Source organism: Mustelus asterias, chromosome 2, assembly GCF_964213995.1.
Source record: "Mustelus asterias chromosome 2, sMusAst1.hap1.1, whole genome shotgun sequence".
Lineage (NCBI taxonomy): Eukaryota > Metazoa > Chordata > Chondrichthyes > Carcharhiniformes > Triakidae > Mustelus > Mustelus asterias.
This window is the reverse complement of record NC_135802.1, coordinates 100,537,182-100,552,362: the sequence shown is the minus strand read 5'-3', so window position 1 is coordinate 100,552,362 and position 15,181 is coordinate 100,537,182. Positions and strand designations below refer to the sequence as shown.

The 15,181-nt window shown below is 48.4% G+C and overlaps 1 long non-coding RNA gene across 1 annotated transcript in view; it reads left to right on the top strand.

Moving 5' to 3' along the window:
- Nucleotides 1–313: 313 nt before the first annotated feature.
- The window catches only part of LOC144510094 (uncharacterized), an 88,554-nt gene continuing 73,686 nt past the window's right edge, over nucleotides 314–15,181 (top strand). Inside the window, exon 1 of the long non-coding RNA XR_013500567.1 lies at nucleotides 314–425. This is a non-coding gene — a long non-coding RNA (uncharacterized LOC144510094). The remainder of the gene's footprint in view (nucleotides 426–15,181) is intronic.

Here is a 15,181-nt window from a genome sequence, read left to right as displayed (position 1 = left end):
GAGTCAAGCCCAATCCTTACTTTTTCCGCAGTGTGACATTAGTGTATCTTTAAGATTTTTAAAAAAATCTCTGCAGCTATAAGCAGCTTTAGTTTCATTGTTGCCGGGTTGTCTGCTAGAAGTCCTTTTAATGCTGCTTCAATGGCTTAAGTGGCGTTTTGTTTATTTTTATTCTGGGCCTTGGATAATTTCTGGGATTTTTTTATGACCTTGCAATGTGAGAGGGAAGATTGATTGACGTGTCAAAGTCAGGTGGTTCCTTCCCAGAAAAATCTAAGAATTAATTTTCCGTTACAGTTTAGAAGGGGGTGGACATCAGACTGAAAGCAGTGTTTCTCTCTCCCTCTCTCCCTGGTATTGGAAATTCTGCTGGCCAGCTGGAAGCAAGGTTTCCTGGACTTCCCAGAGTGAAAATTCTGCTGTTGGTGGGTTGCCAGTTAATACCTAGAACCTTTCTTTCTCTCTCCCTAGTGTTTTGGGAAGCTGTTCTGACTCCAAGCTTGTCTGTGTGTGCCTCAAGAGAGCTGCAGAATCCAACCAAAAAACTAAGTTCCAGCATCACGTGAGCATTTGTACTTTCTATGCTAAACCTGTGGCAAGGGTTTTGTATAGGGAAGTTTGTTTGGTTGGGACATTTTCTACGTTCATTAAGGGCTATACAATATCATGGTTGTTTTGTTTTGTTTGTAATTAGTAAAATTTCTTGCTAATTTTCTTTCTATGTGTTAATTATATTCTTAAATAAACTTTGTTTGATAAACTGCAAGGATCTGTTTTGGGGCCACTGCTGTTTGTCATTTTTATAAATGACCTGGATGGGTTAGTAAATTTGCGGATGACACTAAAGTCGGTGGAGTTGTGGACAGTGCAGAAGGTTGTTGCAGGTTACCACGGGAGACAGATAAGCTGCAGAGCTGGGCTGAGAAGTGGCAAATGGAGTTTAATGCGGAAAAGTGTGAGGTGATTCACTTTGGAAGGAGTAACAGGATTACAGAGTACTAGGCTAATGGTAAGATACTTGGTAGTGTGGATGAGCAGAGAGATCTCGGTGTCCATGTGCATAGACCCCTGAAAGTTGGCACTCAGGTTGATTGGGTTGTTAAGAAGGCGTACGGAGTGTTAGCTTTTATTGGTAGAGGGATTGAGTTTTGGAGCCAGGGGGTCATATTGCAGCTGTACAAAACTCTGGTGCTGCCGCACTTGGAGTATTGCGTACAGTTCTGGTCGCCGCATTATAGGAAGGATGTGGAAGCATTGGAAAGGGTGCAGAGGAGATTTACTAGGATGTTGCCTGGTATGGTGGGAAGGTCTTATGAGAAAAAAGGCTGAGGGACTTGAGGTTGTTTTCATTAGAGAGAAGAAGGTTAAGAGGTGACTTGATAAAGGCATACAAGATGATCAGAGGATTAGATAGGGTGGATAGTGGGAACCTTTTTCCTCGGATGGTGATAGCTAGCACGAGGGGACATAGCTTTAAATTGAGGGGTGATAGATATAGGACAGATGTCAGAGGTAGGTTCTTCACTCAGAGAGTAGTAAGGGCGTGGAATGCCCTGCCTACAGCAGTAGTGGACTCGCCAACATTGGGGGCATTTAAATGGTCATTGGATAAACATATGGATGATATTGGAATAGTGTAGGTTAGAGGAGCTTTAGATTGGTTTCACTGGTCGGTGAAACATCGAGGGCCGAAGGGCCTGTACTGCACTGTAATGTTCTATGTTCTAAAACACCCTCGTGGGTCATTTGAGTCATTCCTGAAGAGAAACATCTTATGCTTATCCTAGCCAAATTCGAAGTGCAAAGTTTATGATCCAGGCAGACTTCATAAAACATTTTGGAGTTTCTGACCTGAATTATAACAGCAGACATGAACTTTCTACATATCAACACTTTCTAAGAAGGGTCATTGGGTTGTAATCTTAGGGGGGGGAGGGCCGAAAAAATTCGAAGTATCAAATTTGTGTAAAAACTGGAGCATTTTCAGTGGGAGTTTCAAAATGAATCTCCCGCACACTGTGCACTACAGAGTGCACGAGAGTGAATCAGTTCAAAAAGCTGGGGGTGGGGCCTATTCTCGCTGGAGAGGCCAGCAACATAGTGCTGAGCGGGCCATTGCGCATGCGCCGATCTGTCAGTGCCGAGATCAGTGCACGTTCAGTGGCCCCTGTCTGCCAGCCTCTCAATTGCTGGCCAGCTCAATCCCTGTCCAGCCCCGTGACCCCTACACCACTGGCTGTGTGACCCCCCCTATACTGCCCGATCGCTGGCTCCCCGAACAGTCCCGATCTCCCGCCCCCGATCCCTCCTCCCCACCGGCAGTCCCAACGCCCCCCCCTCCCCCACCCCTGCCACAGGCTGCCCCCCCACCCTGATGACCAGCCCCGATCACTGGCCTCCCTCCCTCTGTCATTCAGCCCAAATGCAGAGTGGCAGCGGGACCCCCCCCATCCCCACAGATTCCCCCATCAGGCCATGCCCCCATTAGGCCTTGTGCCAAAGTGCCCCCTGGGCATTGCCCGCCCTTCACTCCAGCGGGGTCAGGCCGCCAGTTCCCCGCAAGTGGGGAGCTATACTAAACCCCGCTGGAGTGAAATACTCCAGGCGGGGGCGGGGGAGGGGGCGGCGGGTAGGGAGAGGTTAGCGGACCCAGAGACTTCAGCCTTGGGCCCAGTAACCAGATTCAAATAAATTAAAATACTCATTTAAATAATTTATTCAGCTCTGTGCCGATTTCTGGCGCGGAGCTGACGGTGCCGGGAACCCGGCTGCCGGTTACGCGCAGAGGCCATGGCGCCCAGCGGGAAGGCTGCTACACGGCCTCCATTCGAGTCTCCCGGCCCACTGTGCTACAAATGCAGTGCAGCGGGACGAGAGAATCGGCCCCCTGGAGTAAGAACTTTGGTCAATTCTTTTCTCCTCTTTAAACCAAGGACACTGGAGCCACATGCAGCCTCCCAACTGTTACTGTGATCGGCGAACTTAGCAGAGGGAAAGAATCAAACCCGCAAGCTCCTGTAGCACACCCCTAAAAAAACCAGCCTGATCGCATTGAAACACCTCAACGCACTGCACACAGTTTGTGAGTTTGAAAATCCACTGACTGTTGTTATGTGGACGGAGCAGTTATTCTGCTCCAGAAACGTCACACAAACAGTCCAAGATGAGTGAGCAGCCAATCTAATTAAAGGAGTAGTGAGTGAGTGAAGGATGTTGGCTGGGACTCCCCGCTGCCCAATTTTTCAACAAGTAGCAATGTGGGATCTTTATTGTCCACATGAAGCAGGGGAACAGAGAGATAAAGCCTTAGATTAACATTTTATCTGATGCATGGCATCTTTAACAGTACAATTACTTTTCACGGTAACACTGAAATGTCAGCCAGGGTATGTGCAAGGTAACCAACAGTCCTGGATTCTACCGGATTGTCCAGGTATTGTGGCGATGTGCCCTGCCACGGGTGGGAGATTGCTGGACCCTCTTTGTCCTCTATTTGAGACCTTTAAACACCACGTGTGTACATTATGTTTCTGAGCTTCTCCCACTCTCCTGCTCACACAGGTTTGCTGACACTCATCACTCCCTCACCCTCACCGGTTTGCCATCCCCTCCCCACTCTCACAGACCACTCCTCACTCTCACAGACTCCCCTCCCCCACTCTCACAGCCCCCTCCTCACTCTCACAGACCCCCCTCCTCACTCTCACAGACCCCTCCTCACTCTCACAGACTCCCCTCCCCCACTCTCACAGCCCCCTCCTCACTCTCACAGCCCCCTCCTCACTCTCACAGACCCCCTCCCCACTCTCACAGCCCCCTCCTCACTCTCACAGACCCCCCTCCCCACTCTCACAGCCCCCTCCCCACTCTCACAGACCCCCCTCCTCACTCTCACAGACTCCCCTCCCCCACTCTCACAGCCCCTCCTCACTCTCACAGACCCCCCTCCCCACTCTCACAGCCCCCTCCTCACTCTCACAGACCCCCCCTCCCCAATCTCACAGACCCCCCCCCCAATCTCACAGACCTCCCCCACCCATTCTCACAGGCCCCCCCCCCACTCCCACAGACCCCCTCCCCAATCTCACAGACCCCCCTCCCCACTCTCACAGCCCTCTCCTCACTCTCACAGACCCCCCCTCACTCTCACAGACCCCCCCCCACTCTCACAGCCCCCGCCCCATTCTCACAGACCCCCCACCCCAATCTCACAGACCCCCCTCCCCACTCTCACAGCCCCCTCCTCACTCTCACAGACCCCCCCCAATCTCAGTCCCCCCTCCCCACTCTCACAGACCCCACTCTCACAGACCCCCCTCCCCACTCTCACAGACCCCCCTCCCCACTCTCACAGCCCCCTCCTCACTCTCACAGACTCCCCTCCCCCACTCTCACAGCCCCCTCCTCACTCTCACAGACCCCCCTCCCCACTCTCACAGCCCCCTCCCCACTCTCACAGACCCCCCTCCCCACTCTCACAGCCCCCTCCTCACTCTCACAGACTCCCTTCCCCCACTCTCACAGCCCCCTCCTCACTCTCACAGCCCCCTCCTCACTCTCACAGAACCCCCCCCAATCTCACAGACCCCCCTCCCCACTCTCACAGACCCCCCCTCCCCACTCTCACAGTCCCCCCCTCCCCACTCTCACAGTCCCCCCTCCCCACTCTCACAGACCCCAATCTCACAGACCCCCCTCCTCACTCTCACAGACCCCCCTCCCCACTCTCACAGACCCCCCTCCCCGCTCTCACAGCCCCCCCTCCCCGCTCTCACAGCCCCCCCCTCCCCGCTCTCACAGCCCCCCCTCCCCGCTCTCACAGCCCCCCCCCTCCCCGCTCTCACAGCCCCCCCCTCCCCGCTCTCACAGCCCCCCCCTCCCCGCTCTCACAGCCCCCCCCCTCCCCGCTCTCACTGCTCCCCCCCTCCCCGCTCTCACAGCCCCCCCCCTCCCCGCTCTCACAGCCCCCCCCTCCCCGCTCTCACAGCCCCCCCCCCGCTCTCACAGCCCCCCCCCCTCCCCGCTCTCACAGCCCCCCCCTCCCCGCTCTCACAGCCCCCCCCCTCCCCGCTCTCACAGTCCCCCCCCTCCCCGCTCTCACAGCTCCCCCCCTCCCCGTTCTCACAGCCCCCCCCCTCCCCGCTCTCACAGACACCCCTCCCCACACTCACAGACCCCACCCTCACAGGTTTACCCATACCTCTCCTCCACCGACTCTCCGGTTCGGCAGCCCGTTTCTATCGTCCCCCATGTCAATGTGTCCTTTAACCTTCCCCCGAGAGTTGGCCACCCCGGCTATATGCTCACATGCTGGAGCGTTACATGAACTCACAACTCTGAGACCAATCTGCAAGCCAGCGGCTCAGTGGAAAAGCCTGAGTTTAATTCCAGTCTGAACTTCACGCCTCCTGATTGTGTTAGGTGACCAATTCTGAAATGCTAACCATAAGAAATTTGGAATCAGAATCAGTGAGACTAATTCTGAAAGTGAAATGTCGATAGTTCAAAATCACCTCTGTTACTTTTGAGCAGTTTTGTCAGAACCAAGTCATAATGTAGCAGACAGAGGTTTGGTTCAAAGTTCAAAGACAGCTTGCAGTCAAATTAAATTACAAGTAATAAGTGTTTAAAAATAGCTTGTTATACACATCTCAAAACCTTAACAGGGTCATATGACCTGAGGTAAAAGTCTGAAGCAAAAGCAGTGATTGCTGAATTTCGGAGTCTTAGTACTTGGCAGCGTTAAATGCTAATGAATGTATTTTCTGTCATGTTTTTAAGGGCCATGTGTCATCAGGAGTTCTGGGTTCCAAAAAGTAATTTGTTTATACAGTGTCAGTCTGCTGATCTTATTGAGTTGGCAGATTGGTAATGTTGAAGATGGTGGTGGACAGTTTGAGCTTTGTGAATCTTTACGTTACACACTACCTGTTTTAAGAGTAATGAATTTCAGACCTTTCTCTTTATGGAAATAATTATATCCAAAATATAATTAATGGGCGGCACGGTGGCACAGTGGTTAGCAGCGCTGCCTCACAGCGTCAAGGACGTGGGTTCGATTCCTGGCTTGGGTCACTGTCTGTGCAAAGTTCTTCCAGTGAGGGTTTCCTCCAGGTTCTCTGGTTTTCTCCCACAGTTCAAAGATGTGCGGGTTAGGTGAATTGGCCATGCTAAATTGTTCGTTAGTGTCAGGGGGACTAGTGGGGTTACGGGGATAGGGCCTGGAGGGGATTGTTACTGGTGCAGGCTAGCTAGGCCGAATGGCCTCCTTCTACGCTGTAGGGATTCTATGATTCTGTGATCAGATAATGCAAACACAGCAGCAGAAATTGTCATTAGCATCCTTTACTTTGTCACTAAAAATTGAATATCTAAAATATATTTTCAAAAAGTAAATTATTAGAAACTTTGAAAGTTGGAAATAGCCTTAATCTACTGTAGTCAACAGAATTGTTGGATCGAAAAGTGAAAGAAATTCCTTTCTACACCTAGAAATGTTTTTTAAAGGGTTGGATGATATGGAGATGCCCAGTGTTGGAGCAGTGTATCTGTGTTACAAAATAGTCGAATATCAATTATATCCTGGACAATCTTTATCCCTCAACCTACACCACCTGAACAAATTGCTCTTTGTCTAATTGCAGCTTCTTTGACCTCACTGTGCACAAACTGGCTGCCACTTTTCTCATTAGTGAGATGTGCTTTGGGACATCTTGATGACATTTTGGGCACCATATACATGCAAGTTAGTGGTAACCCTACGGCAGTGATTCCAGGCCCCCTGACCCAACTGAATGCCAATCAAGTATTACAGGATTGGGTCTCCGGCATCTTCAGAACACTTATCCCACCTCCATGAGCTGCCAGTTACTCAGAGAGGGGTGGGGGTGGGGGAGGGAGATAGCTTTCCAATACTAGTAATGCCATTGAGAATAATCACTGAAGCCCTGGAGGAAATGTAGGTGAGGCAGTCTCGCAGGGTATAGTCAGGGAGTCCTTGGTGCGGGGAATAAAGAGTCAGTTTATCATGCAGGTGGGGGTGGCCCTTGATGGCAGTGGGTCTCTCCATTTGGCATGGCCTGCCCAAATAGGAAGAAGCCCCTCAACCAAGCCACAGGCAAGCACACCGGGGTCACCTGGCAATTTGTCCACATGGCTCTTTATTCATTCGTGGGACGTGGACATCGCTGGCTGGTCAGCATTTACTGCCCACCCCTAGTTGCCCGAGGGCAGTTGAGAGTCAACCACGTTGCTGTGGCTCTGGAGTCACATGTAGGCCAGACCAAGTAAGGATGGCAGATTTCCTTCCCTAAAGGAGATTAGGGAACGAGCTATTTTGGATCTGGTATTGTGTAACGAGGTAGGTAGAATTAAGGATCTTATTGTGAAGGACCCTCTTGGGTCTAGTGACCACAATATGGTCGAATTTCTGATTCAGATGGAAGAGGAGAAAGTTTGGTCCCAAACCAGTGTCCTCTGTTTGAACAGAGGGAAATATGATAGGATGAGGGATGAATTGGCGAAGGTAGACTGGGAGAGCAGGCTGGCAGGTAGGATAGCTGAGGAACAGTGGAGGATTTTTAAGGAGATCCTTTTCAGTTCTCAGCAAAAATATATTCCAGCAAAAAACAAGGATTGTAAGAAAAGGGAGAACCAGCCGTGGATAACGAAGGAAATAAAGGAGAGTATTAAAATAAAAACAGATGCGTACAGAGTGGCCAAAAATAGTGGAGAAACAAGTGATTGGGAAAAATTTAAGAAACAACAAAGAGAGACTAAGAAAGCGATAAAGAAAGGAAGGATAGACTATGAAGCTAGACTAGCAATTAATATAAAAAATGATAGTAAAAGTTTTTATAAATATATAAAAAGGAATAGAGTGGCTAGAGTGAATGTTGGACCCTTGGAGGACGAGAGGGGGGAGTTAATAGTGGGAAATGAGGATATGGCTGAGTCTTTAAATAAGTTTTTTGTGTCGGTCTTCACGGTGGAGGACACAAATAGTTTGCCAAATATTAACGATAGAGGGTTGGCAGCAGGAGAAATACTTAATACAATTAATGTTACCAGAGAGGCAGTGCTGGGTAGACTAATGGGACTGAAGGTGGACAAGTCCCCGGGTCCGGATGGAATGCATCCCAGGGTATTGAAAGAAATGTCAGAGGTAATAGTGGATGCGTTAGTGATTATTTATCAAAACTCGTTGCATTCTGGGGAAGTGCCGGTTGATTGGAAAACGGCTAATGTTACGCTGCTGTTTAAAAAAGGAAGGAGACAAAAGGCGGGTAACTATAGGCCGGTCAGCTTAACGTCTGTAGTAGGGAAAATGCTGGAATCCATTATTAAAGAGGAGATAGCAGGGCATCTGGATAGAAATGGTTCGATCAATCAGACGCAGCATGGATTCATGAGGGGAAAGTCGTGCTTGACGAACATGTTGGATTTTTATGAAGATGTGACTAGGGCGGTTGATGGAGGAGAACCGGTGGATGCGGTGTTTTTGGATTTCCAAAAGGCGTTTGATAAGGTGCCCCATAAAAGGCTGCTGAAGAAGATTAGGGCACACGGAGTTGGGGGTAGTGTGTTAAAGTGGATTGGGGACTGGCTATCCGACAGGAAGCAAAGAGTCGGAATAAATGGGTGTTTTTCCGGTTGGAGGAAGGTAACTAGTGGCGTGCCGCAGGGATCGGTACTCGGGCCGCAACTGTTTACCATTTATATAGATGATCTGGAGGAGGGGACGGAGTGTAGGGTAACGAAGTTTGCAGACGACACAAAGATAAGTGGAAAAGTGAATCGTGTGGAGGACGGAGAAGATCTGCAGAGAGATTTGGACAGGCTGAGTGAGTGGGCGAGGATATGGCAAATGGAGTATAACGTTGATAAATGCGAGGTTATACACTTTGGAGGAAATAATAACAAATGGGATTACTATCTCAATGGAAACAAATTAAATCATGCTACCGTGCAAAGGGACCTGGGGGTCCTTGTGCATGAGACGCAAAAGCCCAGTCTGCAGGTACAACAGGTGATCAAGAAGGCAAATGGGATGTTGGCCTATATCGCGAGGGGGATAGAATATAAAAGCAGGGATGTCTTGATGCACCTGTACAGGGCATTGGTGAGGCCGCAGCTGGAATACTGTGTGCAGTATTGGTCCCCTTATATGAGGAAGGATATATTGGCATTGGAGGGAGTGCAGAGAAGGTTCACCAGGTTGATACCGGAGATGAGGGGTTTGGATTATGAGGAGAGGCTGAGGAGATTGGGTTTGTACTCGTTGGAGTTTAGAAGGATGAGGGGGGATCTTATGGAGACTTATAAGATAATGCGGGGCTGGATAGGGTGGAGGCGGAGAGATTCTTTCCACTTAGTAAGGAAGTTAAAACTAGAGGACACAGCCTCAAAATAAAGGGGGGTCGGTTTAAGACAGAGTTGAGGAGGAACTTCTTCTCCCAGAGGGTGGTGAATCTCTGGAATTCTCTGCCCACTGAGGTGGTGGAGGCTACCTCGCTGAATATGTTTAAAGCGCGGATGGATGGATTCCTGATCGGTAAGGGAATTAAGGGTTATGGGGATCAGGCGGGTAAGTGGTACTGATCCACGTCAGATCAGCCATGATCTTATTGAATGGCGGGGCAGGCTCGAGGGGCTAGATGGCCTTCTCCTGCTCCTATTTCTTATGTTCTTAGTGAACAGATGGGTTTTTACAACAATCGACAATGGTTTCACGGTCATCAATAGATTCTTAATTCCAAATATTTTTTACTGAATTCAAATTCCACCATCTGCCATGGTGGGATTCAAACCCGGGTGCCCAGAACATTAGCTGAGTTTCTGGATTAATAGTCTAGCAATAATACCACTAGCCACTGCCTCCCCATGGGCATGTCCCTACTTGCCGCTGGTTTGATTCCAGCAGTAATGGGATGAGTCCTTAAGTGGCCATTATGGCCTCCAGGTGGGAAAGCCCACCCTTGACTCTTCCCACCCTGGATTTAATTGATCAGAGTTGGGAATGTGATGGGATCTCCAGTGTGTACCTTCCCGCCCAATTATACGACACCTCCTGCCTCCCAACCTGCTTCTGGAGGTAGGTGAAATTCAGTCCACTGTGTTTGTTTAACTACTCTATGCCTTTCAGTCGCTGGTTAAAGAACAAATTAGATGGGAACTGGGAACAAACCATTCAACTTAGCTTGACGGTTGGATATCTAGGTGATATCCAGGTGAAAGTGGAAAGAAGTAAAATCTGGAGAAAAAAATGAAAGGGTCACAAACATACTTTATTTTTAAAGAAATTACAATCTTCAGAAAACCCATGCCAGTTGTCCCTGGCTGTACTAAGAACCACAGCAGTGTTGTCAAATCTATCTTCTTTTTTATCTATCCTTCATTTTCTCATGAATCCAGCAGATGATAAACTATAAATGCCTCAGGTTGTATTTCTCTGTGTCCTGTGCAAGCCTTATTTTCTTGGAGAATATGATATTGACTATTACATTTTAAAGCAGCATTTTAATATACCAATAATTGCCTTCAATAAGGTTATGGTACCTTGCAATCAATCAGTCTAACCATCCATGGTAAATAACACACATTTACTAGAATATTAGACCATTTATAACAGTAACAGAAGGGAAAAGGACCCTAAGGAACCCCAGCAATGTTCGCATACAAAGGCACTTGTGTTTTAGATATGTCCTATTCCTCCCAATTATACCACAGTTGAAACAGTCATTTATCTCTGCACAAATCAAGATTAAGTGGAAAAACACACAAATATCAATGCATTGTTGCGGAGGCACAGAAATGTGTAGCATTTTACATTTAGCAATCAACAATGATGCATTTCATTGACATTATTCCAACAAGACATCAAAATATGGCAAAAAACAAGAATAAATAAGAAAAATTTTGTACGATTCAATGTACAACAATATTGTTCAGAGATTTCCATTTAAACGTCAGCCTGTAATTTTGATGACTGATGCCTGAAAATATGCAAAGACTATTAACATGTTTGGTTTCATTATGGAAAGGTAAAGTATGTATACTGTCCCTTTAGAAGGAAGCCTTTGAATAGCAGAGAGAAAGCGTGTTCTAAAGCGAGGGTTGCGTATTGAGTCTGAAAATCACGCAATGGTTCAAGTTACGCCTGATTTTAACTTTGTAAGTGAATGGGTTTTGGGTGAGCGAAAATGTCGCTGCCGAGTTGTGGTATATCAGAATTCTCTGTAAGGACTAATGTTTGAATACTTTTCCTTTATGACAAATACATTCCACACAGATTAATTGATATATAGGATAACGTATAGTTAGGAATGTTTTATAAGGTCCTGCCATATTTATGATACTTGACATTTTCCAATCTTAACTAAACATATGGCATTGCTTGAAACATGTTTCTACATATTTTACTTTTAGTAATGACAGAAATCAAAAGTGCAAATGTTTATAGTTTAAAGAATAGAACTGAGTGGTTAGTTCCTGAATGTGAGAAAGCAGATGGATAAAAGGCAGCCGCTAAGGTAACAGGAGCATATTGTATGATTTAAACTGCAGTAATATGAACTTCCAGTTGATTGAATGATACTGGAGAATAATATGCCTCGTATGTCTTAGAGTTAAATAACAGCCAGCAACACTGACAAAAGATATTGTCACTGTGAACTTATAAACTTGTCTTCAGAGTCATTTTATGTTAACAATAGCACAATGAAAGAGAAGCAAAGTGTCCTTACCCTGCATGGGTGGAGTCACTGCTCTGTGGGAGAACATACTTTTCTAATTTTAGATCTGTCGAAATTTCATACCTCTTCCCATTCAGAATGAAAATTTAATTAAACTAAGAATCTCACTTTACTTTTCAAACACAGTCGTGAATATCTTTTGATTTAAAATGGTATTGTAGCTGCAAAAATAATTGTCTCTATTTTTCTAAGGAAGTACATTATTAAGTGAAAGTAGGCAAAGATTTATGGGCCGTGAGGTTTTTTTCTCCGACTCAAATTTTATTGACAATTTCCACCCCACCCCCACCAAAAGTGAAATTAAAGAGCAATAATCCAGCAGATCATGAAATCAATCCACGCGCTTGCTCTGGGTCTGCGGGAAGGGTACGGGGGTTGAAATATTTCCTCAATGTTGGCTTTCCGGGAGAAAACTAAACAAAACTCTTTTGGTTTTGATCTTGTTGCTGCTGACATCTTCCACAACTTTCTCTGGATCCCTGCTCTGCTCCGCTTACGAGTTATAAAGCAGCCTGGATTCATCTTTGTTTCTGTCCCAAATGGGGGCACCACAGTGACTGCGCCTGCACACAGTGGAGAAACAAATTCAGCCTCATTACAATAGAGCATGACACTGAACTACATCTGAACCACACGGCAGAGAGAGTGTCTCAGCCTCATACACTTGCGCTTCTAATCTGAAGAAGTCAGATGCCAGAAAATCAATATCTTTCAGTTATGCTCTTCCAGTGCAATTTTCTATATGTAACAGGATCTTTTTTTTTAAGTAATGAATTTCCAGGCTGCCTCCCAACCAGATGTATGAAGTCATCAATAACACATTACATGTAAACAGAAAAGGAACAAAAAAATCATTCAAGGCTTTTCAAATGCTCCCCTTTTCATCAGCCCTATTACAGGTTCCATTCACATTATCGGATTGAACCCATGCTGCATAACCAAGGTGCTGACAACTCTTGATTACCCAATAACTCCTGTATTCCTTTTCAGGCAGGTTCACCAAAAGGACAGGAATGCAAGGCCTTCCTGTGGGGCAGACTGCCTTCCACAGCTTTCTGTCAAAGAAACAAGTCAGTCTCTCCTCGCTCAAACAGGCCCTGCATTTCCTGAAATTTAATTATGCCTTTTCCTCCTTGATTATCAACCGTTCCAGATAACAACAATTTATTGTACATCAGAGAGGCCAATCTAAACATTTTAAACAGTTTTCATAACACTTGAAGGGGCTGGCTGAGCCATCTATCTAGTAAATCTGTTGTCAGCCCGTTCCCATGCTGCAGAATCAACAACTCAGCTCCTTATTGAATGCAAGCGCTAGAAAAACAGTGGAAAATAACTGTGATTTTGGAGCCAAAATCAAAAGACTCCAAAACAGTCATCTGTACTATTTTACTCGCAAGGAAACTATCCAGTCCTTTCTCAGCACACTGTCGACAGGCACATTGAACTATCCTATCAGGCTTCGTGCACCAGTTTTCTGATTTCCTAATAAAGCTAAATGGATATAAAAAACAATAAAGTCCTTTTTATATGCCTTAATCAATTTGTAATAGAGGAACCAACAGTTAAAATGTATATGTTCTCTTTCCATTGTTCACTCGGAACATTTAACATGTCTAAAACTAAAAGTGAAAAGGCAGCTGACTGAAAAGCCTGAGTCCAATTGGACTATCAGCTGAGACACATTGGCCCAACTGCTTTCCTCCTTAAGGCTGCCCCAGTTCTCCCCTCAAAGTTGCATTTTTTCCTCTCGATGGATCGGCTTTCTTTCACATGCTCTCTTTACCTCCTAAGGTTAAGGATTTTCCAGCACCGCCACCTTCCTATCAAAATGTGGGGCTTTTTCCTTGGAATACAATGGGGAGGAAGTTGTGTTTCAATCACGAGGCTTTGTCAAACCCCAGCTGAAGTACTGCGTTCAGGTTTGGGTAGTGCAGATTAAGGAGGATATATTGACTGAGAGGGGGGTACAGCACACATTCACCAGAATATCAGGCTTAATAGATTAGATTATAAGGACAGGTTGCATTATCTTGGTGTGCATTCCTTTGAGTATCGAGGATTGCGGGGAGGGGGGGTGGGGGGTATGGGGGTGATCTGATCGAGATGGTTAAAATGTCAAAAGGATTTGGTAGGATAGGGATGGAGAAACTAATTTCTCTGATCAGGGAGCAAGAGATATAGTGGGTGACTCTCCCAGCAGTGCAGTGGGCCGGGAGACATCAGCGGATTCTGGATAGTGGGCTTCCCGCTGGACGCCACGGCTTCTGCACGTCCCCAGCTGCCGGGTTTCTGGCGTCGTCATATCCACGGCCCAAATTGGTGCGGAGCTGATCTCCATATTTAAATCACAATTTAAATCTCATTAGTGGGCTTGAGACTGAAGTCTCTGGGCCCACCCCCAGTCTCTCCCCCCACCCCCAGTCTCTCCCCCCACCCCCAGTCTCTCCCCCCACCCCCAGTCTCTCCCCCCACCATCCCCACCAGGACTGTTTCACTGCAGCCGTGTTTACAACAACTCCCCACTAGCAGGAGCTGGCGCCCCAGCCTCGTTGGGCTTAAGGAGGAGGCCCCCCCTGGAGGTTGAGGGTAAGGGGCGTGCACTCTGGGCATTGCCAGCCTGGCGTTGCCAGTCTGGCCCCCTGGCACCACCCAAGGGGCAAAGTGACAATGCTCAGGAGGCATCTTGGCACTGCCCACCGGGCATCAGGCATTGCCAAGGGGGTGGGACCAGAGAGGGGGCAGGGCCTAAAGGGGGGCTGGACCTCTGGGGGACATCGGTGGGGATGGGGATTCCCGCTGCCACTCTGCAGTCGGGATTGCGGGCAGAGGGAGGGAAGGGGCTAATCAGGGCAGGCCATTGGGGTGGGGGGGTTTTGGTCTGTCGGGGGGAGGGTCGGTGCTGCGGGGGGGGGGGGGGGGGGGAAGGTGGATGATGCTGCGGGGGGGGAGGGGTTGGTCAGTGGGGGGGAGTCGGTGCTGCGGGGAGGGAGAGGGTCGGTGCTGGGGAGGGTGCTTGGTGCTATGGGGGGAGTTTGGTCTGCTGGGGGGGGATGGGTGCTGCTGGGTGGGGGGTGGGTGCTGCCGGGGGGGAGGGTCGGTGCGGCAGAGTGGGGGAGGGCTGGTGCTGCGGGGGGGAGGTTTCAGTCTGCCGGGAGGTGTCGGTGGGAGGGCGGGATGGTGGTCTGCCAGCAGGGAGGGGAAGGAGAGGGTTGGTGCTGTTGGGGGGAGGGGGGGGGGTCGGTGCTGCGGGGTGGGGGGGTCAGTCTGTTGGGGGGGGCTGGTCTATTGGGGGTGGTCGGTGGTGTGGGGGTGGGGTTGGTGCTGCGGGGGGTGGTCGGTGCTGTGGGCGTGGGGGATTTGGTGCTGTGGGGGGTGGTCGGTGCTGCCGGGGGGAGGGTTGGTCTGCTGGAGGGGGGGGGTCGATG